General features: G+C 44.4%; 1 protein-coding gene across 2 annotated transcripts in view; it reads right to left on the bottom strand.

The window, feature by feature from the left end:
• The window catches only part of LOC112432436 (protein NLRC3), a 3307575-nt gene that overhangs the window by 2783984 nt on the left and 507650 nt on the right, over positions 1-15941 (bottom strand). The window lies entirely within an intron of this gene.

Here is a 15941-nt window from a genome sequence, read left to right on the forward strand (position 1 = left end):
ATCAGGGCTATCTCAGGAACCAAAGTCTGGTATTTATCCCCACTCAACACCGCACCCACCAGAGAGCACAAGGGAAAGGTCGCCTGATCGAGTCACACCTCAACTCCTACCAGATGGCAGTGCTCAGGTGGGTGATATAGCAAGGTACTTGGCACGGAGGGATCTTATTAATGCTGGTCTCACAAAGTTTGATGACTGCCCTGAAAATTACTGGGCGTGGAAATCCTCCTTTCTGAATGCAATCAGTGGACTAAAACTCAGCCCCAGTGAAGAGTTGGACCTCCTTATTAAGTGGCTAGGGCACGACTCAGCACGGCATGTGAAAAGAATAAAGACGGTGCATGTCTGTCGTCCTGAAGTTGGACTGGACAAAGCCTGGGAGCGCTTGGAGGAATGTTTTGGCTCTCCAGAGATAATTGAAAAAACACTGTTCGACAGGCTTACAAACTTCCCAAAGGTCAGTAGCAAAGATCCTGTTAAGCTGAGAGAGCTTAGTGACCTGCTGCAGGAGGTTGAGGCAGCAAAATCAGAGGGTTATCTCCCAGGGCTAAGCTATCTTGACACTGCACGTGGTGTCGCTCCAATTGTGGACAAGTTACCACACAATATCCAGGAAAAGTGGCTCTCTCAGGGTTTTAGGTATAAAGTTGACCATAGTGTCATTTTTCCGCCATTTTCCTTTCTCTGTGACTTTGTCTGCAGAGAGGCACAAGCCCGCAATGATCCAGGCTTCAGGCTCTTAGCATCTACAACAGACCACTTTAGATCAGATACTACAGTGAGGAAGACCTATAAGGGTTTGGTCTCTGCTCACAAGACGGAAATATCACAGGGGAAAGCTGGCCAAGACAGCGTGAGAGAGCAAACCTGTGATGTGGAAAGGCAGTGCCCTATTCATAAAAAGCCACATCCCCTCAAGCGCTGCAGAGGGTTTCGCAATAAACCCATTGAGGAGCGTAAGACCTTCCTCAAGGACAATGGTATCTGTTTTAGATGCTGTTCTTCCACTAGTCACATGGCCAAGAACTGTAGCACAACAATCAAGTGTACAGAATGTGAAAGCAGGAATCATATCTCTGCCCTTCATCCAGGACCACCTCCTGCAACTCTCTTTGGTCATGGCGGGGAGGGCACAGAAGAGACAACTCAGCCTGCTATAACATCGACTTGTACCGAAGTATGTGGAGAAGCTCAGAGAGGAAGATCCTGTTCTAAGATCTGCTTGGTAAAGGTTTTCCCAAAAGCGCAGCCAGAGCGAGTGACAAAGGCTTATGTCGTGCTCGATGATCAGAGTAATCGGTCACTTGCCAGGTCAGAGTTTTTTGATGTTTATGGCATAGAGGGGTCAGAGTCTCCATTCACACTTCGTACATGTGCGGGAACAACAGAAATGATGGGTAGAAGAGCTACAGGCTTTGTAGTGGAGTCACTAGACGGAGCCACATCAGTCACGCTGCCGACAATAATTGAATGTAATAACATTCCGAGTAACAGAGCTGAGATACCTACCCCTGAGGTGGCAGCAGAACATGCTCATCTAAGGCCAATAGCCCATCTCATCCCACCACTCGATCACAAAGCTGAGATCCTCCTTTTACTTGGACGTGACCTACTTAGTGTCCACAAAGCGAGGCAGCATAGAAACGGTCCTCACAATGCCCCATATGCACAGAAACTGGACCTGGGATGGGTCATCATTGGTGACGTCTGTTTAGGTGATGCTCATAAGCCTGCAGCTGTGGATGCCTATCACACTAATGTGCTTGAGAACAATCGCCCATCCTATTTCAGACCATGTCCAAATATGGTTCATATCAAAGAGAATTATGGGTCCAAGTCTGAGCGTAAAGCCTTCCCTACCACCGAAACACCTATAGTTAAGGCATGCACTCTTGGAAGCACCATCTTTGATACATCCGAGGACGATAACAAAATCGGCCTTTCTATTGAAGACAAACTGTTCCTAGAGGTCATGAAGAGAGAGATGTTCATAGATGACGGCAACAGCTGGGTGGCGCCACTTCCATTTAAGGGACCTCGCCAGTGGCTGCCCAACAATCGCGACCAAGCCGTCAAACGCTTATCCTCTCTTCAGCGCACCCTTGAAAAAAGGCCTGAAATGAAGAGGCATTTCTTTGCTTTCATGCAGAACATATTTGATCGTGACCATGCTGAACTGGCTCCTCCACTTGAGGTGGACAAGGAGTGCTGGTACTTACCTACGTTTGGGGTGTACCATCCTCAGAAGCCGGATCAGATCAGGGTTGTGTTTGACTCAAGTGCAAAGTGCCATGGCGTCTCTCTCAATGATGTTCTCCTCTCTGGACCTGACCTCAATAATAGCTTATTGGGAGTATTGTTGAGGTTCAGACGTGAAACTGTTGCAGTAACCGCTGACATTGAACAGATGTTTCACAGTTTCATTGTAAGAGAGGACCATCGAAACTATTTGCGCTTCCTCTGGCATGAAGACAACAATCCTGCCAATGACATCTGTGAGTATCAAATGAAGGTTCACGTGTTTGGCAACAGCCCCTCACCATCCGTAGCTATATACGGCCTTCGATGTGCAGCAGCTCATGGTGAAGAGGAATTCGGATCAGATGCACGACGCTTCATTGAGAGGGAGTTCTACGTTGACGATGCGCTTATGTCAAGGCCCACAGCCAGTGAATCTATTGATCTAATGAAGAGAGCACAGGAAATGCTTGCCACATCTAACCTTCGCCTGCATAAAATAGCATCAAACAGCTCTGAGGTTCTTGATGCGTTTTCTCCAGATGACCGTGCAAAGGGGCTTAAAGAGCTAAATCTGGAGACTGATGTGACACCTACACAGCGAAGTCTTGGTCTGATATGGGACCTAAAGAAAGACGCCTTTACCTTTCGAGTAGCAGAGACAGTGAAGCCCTTTACAAAGCGAGGTGTCTTAGCTACAATCAATGGTCTTTTTGATCCCTTAGGATTTGCTTCACCGGTTACAATCCAGGGAAAGATGCTGCTGAGAGAACTTTCAAGTGAGGCCCTAGACTGGGACACTCCACTGCCTAGAGAAAGGGAGGCCGAGTGGGATACATGGAAAGAATCTCTTGTCGATCTCAAGAATGTACATATTCCACGGACCTACGCTTCTGCTACGATGTCAACAGCAATCAGAAAAGAGTTACACATCTTTTCAGATGCCTCCACTAAAGCCATTGCAGCAGTTGCTTTCCTAAAGACCACTGGCGAAAATCAGAACCATCAGGTGGGCTTCGTTCTAGGGAAAGCAAAATTGGCCCCACAATCTGCTCATACAATTCCAAGACTGGAATTGGGAGCTGCTGTTTTAGCTGCAGAGCTTGCTGAAGTCATCACAAGTGAACTGGACCTAAATCTTGAGGCAGTTGAATTCTACACAGACAGTCGTGTGGTTTTAGGCTATATAAGCAACCAGACAAAGAGGTTCTATGTATATGTTGGCAACAGGGTGCAGCGAATCAGGAGGATTTCAGAACCAAAACAATGGCACTATGTCCCTACGAGCTCTAACCCTGCTGACATAGGCACACGCTCGGTGCCTGCCGCCATGCTTGGTGACAGTGCCTGGCTTAAAGGACCTGCCTTCTTGTTACAAGCTAGTGTTACAAGAGAAGCTGAAACCTATGACCTTGTGGACCCCGAGTTGGATGATGAAATACGCAGCTTTGTCACTCACACGAGTAATGATGGGTCTCTGCTTGGATCGCAAAGGTTCAGACGTTTTTCCTCTTTGAAGAAACTCCTCAAGGCCCTTAGTTTGCTCATTCATATTGCAAAGGTCTTCAAGAGCAAAGATGAAGGTCCCTCTTGCAGTTCATGGCATCATTGCAAACAGTCTCGCACAGCAGAGGAACTGACAAAGGCTGAGATTGTCGTCATCAAAAGTGTGCAGAAGGAAATGTTTGAGGAGGAACTTGCCTGTATTGCTAATGGTAAAGACATACCAAAACACAGCTCTTTACAAAAACTCAGTCCCTACTGTGATGATCAAGGACTCTTGAGGATAGGTGGAAGGCTCAAACACGCCAACATCGACTACAAGGAGAAACATCCTCTCATTATTCCAGGTGGTAGCCATGCTGCCAAGTTGATAGTAGAACACCATCACCAGCGAGTAATGCATCAGGGACGGGTGTTCACAGAAGGTGCAGTCCGTACTGCTGGATATTGGATTACAGGAGCAAGGAGGCTAATCAAACAGATTATCCACAACTGTATCACCTGCAACAGACTTAGGAAGAAAGCAACTGAGCAAAGAATGGCAGATCTGCCTTCTGATCGTATCAGCACCGAACCTCCTTTCACCTTCGTGGGTTTGGATGTATTTGGCCCTTGGTCTGTGGTCACAAGGCGCACAAGAGGAGGCCAGGCAAATAGCAGAAGGTGGGCTGTTCTTTTTACGTGTCTTAGCACACGTGCTGTGCACATTGAACTGATTGAGTCGATGGACGCATCAAGTTTCATCAATTCCCTGCGTCGATTCTTCAGTTTGAGAGGGCCTGTTAAGCAGATTCGATCCGATTGTGGGACTAATTTCGTTGGTGCTTGCCGGGAGCTAGGTTTCACACTGACAGATCCCGACGTGTCAAGCATTAAAACATACCTGGGAGAAGAGGGATGCACCTGGATCTTTAATCCACCTCACTCTTCTCATATGGGAGGAAGCTGGGAACGTATGATAGGATTGTCCCGATGTATCCTGGATGCAATGCTTCTCCAAACCCCGCACTCTCACTTGACACATGAGGTGCTTTCTACTCTAATGGCAGAGGTAACAGCCATCATTAATGCTAGACCTTTGTCTCCTATCACAACAGATCCTCACACACCCTTCCTGTTGACACCTTCCATGCTTCTCACTCAGAAGGTGTGCACTCCTCTTCCCCCTCCGGGAAGTTTTATTGAGAAGGATCTCCATCGACAGCAGTGGAGGCAAGTTCAACACCTTGCAAACACATTTTGGACCAGATGGAGACGGGAGTACTTAGGGACACTGCAAAGCCGGAACAAGTGGCAACGTAACCATGCAAACCTCAAGGTGGGAGATTTGGTGCTCATCAAAGATGCACAAGCGAGGCGCAATGAATGGCCAATGGGACTTGTCAACCAGATCTTCCCGGATAAGGATGGCAGGGTCAGGAAGATTGAAGTGAGGGTCTCAAGAAATGGAATTATTAATACTTACCTGAGACCTGTGTCAGAGACAGTGTTATTGATGTCCCCAAAGGACTGAGAAGTATGTGTGTCATGATGGTAAACATTGTATTCAGATATAATCTGTAAAATCTTGCAGTTTATGATGTTTCAGTTGGTTCATAATGGTATTTTACAATACCAGACGGGGAGTGTTATGGCATGCATAGGTTCTTTCTCTTCAGCACCCTCTGCTGGTCATAGTGGAAATACTCACCAGCTTTTATTTTGGTGGGGTTTTTCTGTGTTCCTGTGGGTAGAGGAAACAGGAAGCTGGTCGCTTGTTAGCCTGCAGAATATGTTGTTGCTCTTTAAAACGTTTCTGCCTTGGAGAGTTATTGCTTGTGAGTATTAATGTACAACATGTTTACAAGTTTATTTGGTGCATTTCTATTACATAGATTTGTTTAGAAACCAGTTATTTCATGTGCTATGTTTATCTTTGAGGAAGCTAAACTCGCTAAGTTGTATTGTGATCAATACTGAGTCGCTGTTGATTACACATACTATATAACAGTATAGTTCATATCCTAGAAGTGTGTGTAAAGAGGAAAAGACATCTTGTGACATTTACTTTGTGTTTGTTTTTAGTTTTACGGGAAGAAAAGGATGTCAATCATTGAACTACTGACGAAGTAAAAAGCCTTAAACTTACTTCCGCCTCCAATGTTCATTGAAACCGTTAGCTGTCTGTCAAGTTGGGCAAAGGGACGCACAATAAGGACAGAACAAAACAAGTTCTGTTTTCTCGAATGAATCCCACTGTTATTTGTTTGTCCTACCAACAGGGATGTTTACATGGTATTCATGACTGCTGCACCTGATGACTTTCACAGCTTGAGGACTGCAAACATTTCCCAACAAGACATGAGTGGTGGGGTGATCGTTGGTATTCCTGATCAGGTGAGGATCTGTTCCCATCAAACCACCAAAACCAGTTGTTCAGGATGTTTACAGGATGAAGAATCCCCAGTTATTCTTTGTGGTTGGAATGTGCCTACATATGGCTGTGTGGGATTCTGGCTTACTTTAGGGTCAGAGCAGTTGGTATGTGGAGCAAATACTGACACAGTCAGAGTGGGCAAACCAGCAATAGGCTTGTTGTCATACCTGGAAGTCTGAAAGCTCCCGATGCTGGATGGTCTTTCTAGTTTTTAATGACAGGTCGTCTAACAAAGCTTCCATGAGGTGCTATAATGGAGACTGTCCTTTTCAAGGAGTTTCTCATGTCTTATCCTACTTTTTTCTTTTTTTTTAATTAACAGGAGGGAGAATTTGAAATCCTCTAAATTGACATGATTACATTTCTTCTATTAAATGAGAAGTACATTTTGAACACAGTATAGTGAACACAATATCCAAGAAGCTAAATCTGGTGAAATGGTTTCTTTAGCTGTCAGCTTGAAAGGCTGATTGGGGTATTTTTGTCACCTTGCATGCGGGTGGCATGGACACCCGACTTTTGTGTGCATTTATCAAAAAGCTTGGATGATTTTGAAGATCAGTGGCATTCAACTCATGATCAGCGTTCAAGTTTTCTTAAAATCTTGTAACATGATAACTAGAAAGAAGACAGCTAGGATTTTCAAACTGATCCATAGATGGATCTACTATGAAGCTGAGGGACAGCACTGCTTAAAAGATCCTTTTTAAATGACTCCAGCTGTCTGATTTAATGAGACCACGTGTGCTCAAGTTTCCTGCTCTGACTCGGCCTCAGAATGTCTAGAGGCAGAAATCAAGCACACTCAAAGGAAATAAGCGTATCAGTGGGCATGTGCTCAGCACGCAGAGTGGGAGTGACTAAAGGTGCCACTGCAGAGCATCGCAGTTGTTTCGTGTGATTAAGTTGTGTGTTTATGAACCTGTGAGTGTTAGTCCTTTTGGCAGGATGACTCGCATGAAGCTGTTATAATTGTTTGTGCATGTTAAAGTTATGCCTCAGTTCTTTGATACCATGTTGGTAGGATTATTTGGCACTAAGTTAATAGCAGTGGCTGTAATCTCCCGCAGTCATTACATCCAGCGGTATTACAAATAAAGGACTTTTCTATTGTTTAGTTTAACTGTGGCTAGCTTGCCATGTCCGTGCCTTATGATTGGCAATTTGTATGACGTGCTATTTAGGCAATATATGAGCTATAGTGACCCCTTGTGGATATTGTGAGATATTGCTGTGTTGAGTACATTATGTTTTCAATTGTTTTTCTAGTTATTTGTGACTCTACTAATGATAAAATTGCCTGTTTCTGTTTCCAGAAAACCATTGCTCATAGTCCCACATACTATACAATGATAAGTTCAAGTATGGCTGTACCTAATTTGGATTAAGCCTGGCAAGCACTTTGATGTAAACATTTCTTCTGTGGGACTTAAAGACAGTTAACCCAACTCCTGGACTGCTGCAGTCTTCCTGACAGAAAGCTTAGGCCAGGCTTGTATGCCCAGTATATATATATTCTATAACGTGTGTAACTACTTCGTTTAGTTGTTTTTGTTTGGATTTAGTTTTGTTGTTTTTCTTTTCAGTGTATTTCAGTGTCAGTAATTTGTGTAGTGCTCACTCACATTTTCAACTGGAAAAGACCTGCAATAGAAACGTATTTAGGAGCAAACAAGTGAATGAAAAGTTTGACATCATTAAGCCCAAACAGCACCTAGTTTTCAACAAAAACACATAACATAAGAGCAGCAGTGACGATGCAGCTGACACACATGAACCCATTTAAACTGGTCCCAGTGTTTTTAGCCTAACTTGAGTCTTGAACCATTGGGGCAAATGAAAAATTCCAGCAGTTCTTGAAAGCAGCAACTCTGTGCTTTTTTGTGATGTTAGGGACATTATGGTAACTCGAGGCAGAACACCATCCAAATCTTGGTAAATAACACATGAAAGAACAAAACAAACAAACATGGTAAAAAGAAGCCAAACGTGTGATAACATTGTTCCATCACGCTCACTCACTATTCTCTCAACCTTTGCCTTCACGGGGCTGCTGCAACAATGTACCTGGGATTACCGTAATGATGCAAATATTAATGAAAAGTGCAGAGTTGCTGCTCTCAGGAATCATTGGACTTCTTTTAATTGAGGAAATGGATCAGGAGTTACGGTAGTTACAGATGTTTAATACAACCCTAGAAAAGAGCTTTCTGTAGTGCTGTGCGATACGGAAAGATGTTTTATGTATCCGATACAAGTAAATACAGGGCTGATATGATCTCTACTTTTTAATGTGGATGATGCATCATCAAAATGCCAAATTGTTTACATTTTCATGACCTTTACGTTGTTTTTTAGGGGGCTTCATCCTAATGATTATTAATGAGTTAAAACCGAGGACAGAAATAATAAAAGGATTTAGTTTGTAGCCCATAGTTTAAAAGCAGTAATCACACATTATCCCTTTCTTTAACAGCAACACAAAAGGATCATTATATTCCATTAAATCTGAGCCATATTATATTCAGTATATTTATTTTAATTTCAGTAAATGTTTTTATTTAAATGACATGTTTCAGTGAGATAAATGTGTTATTTCAAGGTCGTTGCATCATTTTTACTTTTCGAGTTGGCTAAAATAAGAATTAGCCAGTTGCACTTTAAAGTAATATAACCAACATATCGCCACAGTTATCTACCTGGATATTCTTCAGAGCATGCTTTCTTGCATGTGACAACAAGAGACCTCTCGGTTGTCTGGTGGAGCATTTAGCGCCTCGCTACATGTTTCCAAATCGGCATTTCTTCTCAGTGAAAGCTGTCCTAGAGAAGTAAAGCAAGTTTGTAAGTTTCTCTCTCAATGTTTGTAACGCATTCCCACGTTAAGCTTAACAACCGATATATGGAGCGACTGCCGCGTCTCCTCTCCCCCTCCCTCTCCTGCTGCTACTTCAATCATGAAACTAATCAATGATCAGCTGATCGCAAGTTCCGTCTCTCTTGTTTGTTTCCCACTTTGCGCCAGAAAGAGGAAACCAGCAGATAAATCACAGCAGCACGTTTAAGCTTGATAAGCTGTTGTTAGAATTTATTTAATATTACTTTAATGCCTAATGCTATAAGTAGCTGACAGCTGGTAACTGTGCAGGGGCGGGTCTAGCACGGTTTTGCCAGGGGGCCAGCTGGGGCATTAACAGGGAAAAGGGGGGCACAAAGAAATACTTTTCTTTCTTATTCTCGTTTAAAATGTCTCGCTTTTAATAAATAATTATCTGAATCTTATAACCAAAGTTTTTATCTAACGTAAAATGTATAGAAATCTAATATTGTATATAGTAACTATTAAGTCTAATATATACCCTAGTAAGTTATAGTACTTTTTCCTTTGGGAAGATACCATCTGTGCAGTCTGCAGTTCTGTTGAAGAAAGATGTTGAATCTATTTAATTGTTGTTGAAAAATAATTGATTTCTGTGCATTTTTTTTAAATACATGCATTAAATTAAAGTCGATTATGTGGATTAAGCACCACGAGGCAGAGGGTGGGCGATGGTTCCCTTTAGTTTTTTTTTTTGCTGGGAGTTTGCAACCCTATTAGTTAGGTTGTTTAATATTTCTGCTAAGTACTCTTTAAAATACCAGAATAGGGAGTGATAGGTTTTGTATTGTTGATTGTCATTTATGCTTAGAAATATTTACTTATATATGCTTAGAAGTATATAATCATTTGTAGATTGAAAGAATGTCTCATTCTAGGAGGTCTGTAACAACTCTGTGTAGCATGAAGAGGGGGGTGAGTTCACTCCCCTACAGAGGAGAGGTCGTATCTTCTTTTGCTGATTTATGGTATAGCAAACACACGTATATCTGTTTAAGTATAAGAGCCTTTTGTTAGATGGACCCAGACTTCTGGCACCAGCTTTGGGGAGTCTTCACAGGGTCACATCTTGACCTCACACAAGTCACACACACACACACACACACACACACACACACACACACACACAGGCAAGGTACTCTTTGTGTGTATGTAGACGTCATATGTTAATGAACCTATGCATATTCATGTAACCTCAATAAAAGAACAGTGGTACGGGAGGACGGACGAGAGTGACTGGGGTCAAGCGAAGGAATGGCGCTTTGTCCGGTCATTTCTCCCGTGCACGAGAAACATGAAGTCTTTGCCTACTTGTGTCTTGCTTTGCAGTGTAATTATATTGTCTTCAACGTTCCAGCGGATGGGTTCAAGCTACAAACCTATCAACAGAGATGCACATCACCTAATATGCTTAATTGGTAGTAGGCTTTTGAGCCTATACAGCTTGGAAGACAGCATGCATGAAGAGGATGATGTGGACAAAATACTCATTTGCCTAATAATTCTGCACTCCCTGTATGTGTGTGCGTGTCCAGGGTTCAGCTGAGACAGTGTCCTTCGCCCTGCCAGGCTAAGTAAACAGTCTTCCAGCCAACCCAGGTGGCCTTGCATGGAATAGGAAGGAACAGACTCAACACAGTCGTTATCAGGGTGTTTTTGTTCGGCTCCAGCCTTGAGCCCACAGCTGGCGCCGAGAGGGTCTCCGCATAAGTGATGGTGCTTTTTACTTTAGTGCGAACAGCTCATATGAATTTCAAAGCAGTTCTACAGTCCAACACTGGTCTCTCAATCTCCCGTTGGAGAGCCGCGAGCTTCGCCATACTTGCGTTATGTGATGTTGTCATTCTTGTGCTCAAGGAGCCGATTCTGAGAACTCACGGCAGTGTGCCTCCCCGAGATGTCATCCAATTTGCGCCCAGAGATGTTATTCTGAGCGAGCCCTTCCGAGATGTATCCAGTCTGCAGTCAGAGATCTTATTCTGAGTATCCACAGCAGCCGTAGTCTCTCCAAGATCTTATCCGTGCTGACTCAATGAGCCCATTTTGAGAAACTCACGCCTCTCCCATCGTTCCAATCCCAGCGGGCAGCCTTGTGGGGGTTTGAACAGCCGGTTCCGCTTTCTCAAGCCAGCTCCGATCAGCCAGAACCCTGTTACCATGGTTCCGAATAGGTAGATATCTTCAGCACGCAGACTCACCCGAGCCCAAACTTCTCGTTGAGAAATTGCATTTAGGGACCAGTTTTCAACAGGACAATGACCCCAAACACACCTCCAGGCTGTGTACTAGAAGAAGTATACTAGATGGCGGCGCGCACAGACGCAGCGGCTCTATGCTCTCCACTTGGGTGCCTTTCTTTTTTGTTTCTCCACTTTTTCTTCTTCTTTTGTTTTCCTTATTGTGAAGCCAAATTTTCCTACAACCATCTGGAATTATGCAAGATCGGATATAACAGCCAGATCCCCATTACCAGTGATTATCAGAGGGTGCACAACATGCCCCCGGAGATAGCGAGAACATCGGGTGCTCCGTGGATTGTTATCGGCTCTGCCAAGAAATGCAGGCGGCGGAAGGAACGCAAACAAAAGTGGGGATGCCTGTCGGGCCTGCTGGCCAGGCTAAAGAAGCAGCCTTTCAAACCACCGCTCCCGAGCATCTTTCTGACCAGCGCACGGTCGGTCGTCAACAAAATAGACGAACTGAACCTACTTCTCACAGCCAATCGTCCGTGACTGCTGTGTCCTGGTCGTCACGGAGACATGGCTCACTCCGCGAGGCTCCTGCCTACGACAGCCGTAACGCTCTGACAATCCATCAAGCGGTGGTAGCTTAGCAAAGTCGTACTGAAACATCTGACAGATTTTCGAGCGCCGTGCACATAAAATCGTTTCGAGGTCAGTAAACACAACCAGAGTTCATACATAAGGCACACGGGGTTATAAGGGGCTCTGTCGACTTTCAGAAAAATCAAAGGATTGATTTTAAGTGCGCCGTATTTTCCAAACAACACGGTAATAACGACGGCCCGCTAGCATGCTCTACCAAAAATAGTGCTTTGTTGTGTATCTGACGGACGAAAGCTAAACCAGTTCCACACCACTGAAGCTGCAGCATTTTTACAAACCAGTTCTGGTTCATCCGTTTCATTTAGCGATCCACTTTCGCTCTTCTCATTCTGCGTCATCATCCAATTCCACCTGTGATCTTGTGTCACCATTGCTCTCTGAGCTTTGTGTTGCTTCTTCTGTCACCTGACAAATAGGACATACATGACAATAAGAATAAAATGTGGAGCTGCTTCAGTGTGTCTGTCACTTTGTGCAGATCTTGACTGATCAGTAATGTTTGTAGGCTGAGTGCATTTTTAAAACAAGTTGTGCAAACTGCACTACAAGGTGGAATATTTGCAAAATCATAACTATGACCTATGAATACGTCAGTGCCATTAAGATGAAATTCTTGTGTCACCAACATTTTAACGTTAGGCATATAATTCTAACAGCCTCTGTAAACTAATATCCTGGCTGCTCGAGGCTGCTGTTTTCTCTGACAGCTTCACTTAGATTAGAATTAGAAACGCTGCTCTGAGACTGAGAGAACTAACAGTGCTGCATGTTGTGCTGTTAGTTTCCAAAACACGTTATTCATGGTTACATACAGTTTTAGACTGATGTGGGCCAAAGCCTAGCATAGCCTGCAACGTTATTGTGATGGACACATTTTATGTGTCAGACCCAGGACCCTGAGCAGTTATGGACTAATATTATAATGTATGTATTTTGTATTGCTGTCCCTCGTTCTCCCTGCTTGTAGACGTGTGTGTGTGTGTGTGTGTGTGTGTGTGTGTGTGTGTGTGTGTGTGTTACACCGCGCAACCGGAGTGCAACACGAAAAAAGTAAAAATAAAGAAAAAAAAACACACAAAAAAACTAATACGGGCTTCCACAAAAATAATCCCAAAACGAAAGTATCGACAACTATTTCTTCAAAGCAAAATACGATATTCATTTACATCAAAACACAAAACGTCAAACTATTTACAACGGGGGGAAGATCGCGACCATGACATACAGAAACACAGGGCTTAAATACATAGAAGGAGCAATTAGGGAATGGACCACAGGAGGGAAACACAGCTGGGGCAAATTAGACCTGACGAGACAAGGAAACGTAAACTGAACACTAAGATAACACAGACTTTCAAAGTAAAACAGGAAACACATAACAGTCACGCCAAAACAAAACGCCTAAAACAATACACTGCCAACGCCGAACCGTAACAGTGTGTGTGTGTGTGTGTGTGTGTGTGTGTGTGTGTGTGTGTGTGTGGCGCCCTGGCAGGTGATTGGCCACACCTGCAGCTGATCAGGCCTGTCGGAGGAGCTATTTGAGAGTGTGGTGGAGCTCTCTCCGATGCTGGATCATTGCGTGGCTTCACGTCAGTCTCTCGACCAGTTCCTAGTTTGAGTCTGCTGCATTATTGTGTGTCTGACGGCTTCCTCTCTCTTATGTCCCCAGGAGTTACGGGGAGACGAGAGGACAGCGAGCACGGGGTGCTCATCACGGAGAAGCGGAGACAGGAGCACTAGCACTGGGAAGAGGACACGTCACGGGAGTCGGGAGAGCACGGGATTTATTGTCATGTCTGTCCATCGCTGTAAATAAACGCACTGCTTGTACATAGAGCACCGCGCCTGTGTCCTCCTTCCCTACACCCCCACGGTCTGCCAGCCAGACCGTGACATTATGAGTGAACTTGGCTTTAAGTGACTTACAGGTTTCTCTGAAAAATACTTTCTTATATCCAGGTTCTTCCTCTTTGCTGCCGTCCTCCTCTCCTCCTGGGAGCGCAGGCTTGCCGCTGCTAAAACTCAACGGAGCTCCCTGAAAGGTTCAGCCAATCACATTGGCCATATTTGTCACATGAGGTAGGACTCCAGTACAGGACGTAATTTAACTCTTTCGGCACCGCTGGGTGAATGAGACGTTGACAGATTTTTTTTTCTTCTTTCTATCAGGTTTGCTTTTCTTTACTCGAAGAGATCAAATTATTGGTGAGGACAATTCAATAATCGCTGGATATTGGTGGGGACATGTCCCCTCCGTCCATGCCAAATCGACGCCCTTGCCCGAATCGATTCAATCCATGATTCGATTCGATTCGGGGAAATTTTGCCTCAGACAGTCAGCAATATTATAATTTAGATCATACCCCCCCCCCCCCCCACACACACACACACACACACAGCCTTATGGGTACAGTAGTCTCCCGCTACACCTCCTTTTAGCTAAAGACATACTTCACAATGACTCACTCAGCTCACAAGAACAGGAATGCAGAGCATTATCAAACGTTAAAATGATACACATCTCTCACTTGTTCACTTACATTTAAACGAAACACATAATTGTAAACATCTCTAACAGCCTAAGCCAGCTTTGAATAGGGCCTGAATGGATAACTTCAGAGAATTACACATCCAATCTTACACGAGGTCTCACCGCTCGACCAGATCTGGTAACAGTCCCTGTTGGTGTGAGGTGGCTCCTATTTCTCCTTAGAAAACCTGTCTGTCTCTACCACATAAGATCTGGGAGCACTGGCAGGTCCAACTACTGCTCCAGTGGTTCCTTCAGTAGTAATCTACACCTTCTGTCCTGACTCTATGTCTGCGGTTGTAGTGTTTTGCCTGCTCACGCCTCCCCTCCTCATCCTTCTCGCGAAAAGCCTGTAGGTCGGGCCACTTTGGCACCAGCTTCGCAGCAGCTTGTGGCAGAGAGGTACGCAGGTGTCTCCCCATGAGCAACTGTGCCGGTGAGAGCCCATGTTCCAGTGGGGTGGCCCTGCACGCTAGCAGTGCTCTGCTGTAGTCACAGTCCTCTCAAGTCTTTAATGGTACGATCAGCGCGTTCTGCCTCCCCGTTGGCTTGGGGGTACCTGGGGCTGCTCGTTTCATGTGTGAACTGGTACTCTTTAGCAAAGTGCTTGAACTGTTCTGATGAAACTTGCGGCCTGTTGTCCGATACCACAGTCTCGGCAACTGCATGTCTTGCAAAGGCCTCTTTTATAGCATTAATAGTGACCTCTGCTGTTGTGTCTCTCAGTTCACCAAGTACCAACGACCAGATTTGGTGTGTGGTAGTAACAGGCAAATGAACTTTTTTTTTTAATGATTTGAATATATATGAATGCTTGTGCATAAATACACAAACAATACACATATGCTTTCATGCTTTCAATTGTGTAATTTACGTGATCTAGGTCAGCGGTCTCCAACCTTTTATGCACCACCGACCGGTTTATGCCCGACAATATTTTCACGGACCGGCCTTTAAGGTGTCGCGGATAAATACAACAAAATAAAACTAGTACCGGTACCGAAAAAGAAGATTTATTCATAACACACGTGAAAAGACCCAGGAAAACCGAGTTAATGATAAAAACGATAACAAAATAACGCTGAAAAGCGATAAAAACCCTGAAAACCAGACATTTCACACCTGAGCCTCAACTCTCGCGGCCCGGTACCAAACGACTCACGGACCGGTACCAGTCCGAGGCCCGGGGGTTGGGGACCGCTGTTCTAGGTAGCTCTGTTTTGGAAGTTCAGTTCAAGCTAGAAATGTGCTTTGGAGTTTGTACGTGTTTTGTCTCTAGGGGCCACCACATATATTTCTATTTACATTCAGGTGACAGCAATCCATGGATGGTTTCGACATGCAAGAGGATATTTTCCCCGGTGCCCAGCGGGAGAAGACACTGGTTGCGATGTCGATGAGGTCCTGTGGCCAGACCCCAACAGACGGCGGGATCCATGAGCCCACGTATGCACAATTGTCATGATTTTTTGTGTGTACAGTATAGTGTTTTTTCTATTACTGTATTATGTTTGTGTTTTGCTTTAT

This window comes from Maylandia zebra, unplaced genomic scaffold (assembly GCF_041146795.1).
Source record: "Maylandia zebra isolate NMK-2024a unplaced genomic scaffold, Mzebra_GT3a scaffold03, whole genome shotgun sequence".
Classification (NCBI taxonomy): Eukaryota; Metazoa; Chordata; class Actinopteri; order Cichliformes; family Cichlidae; genus Maylandia; species Maylandia zebra.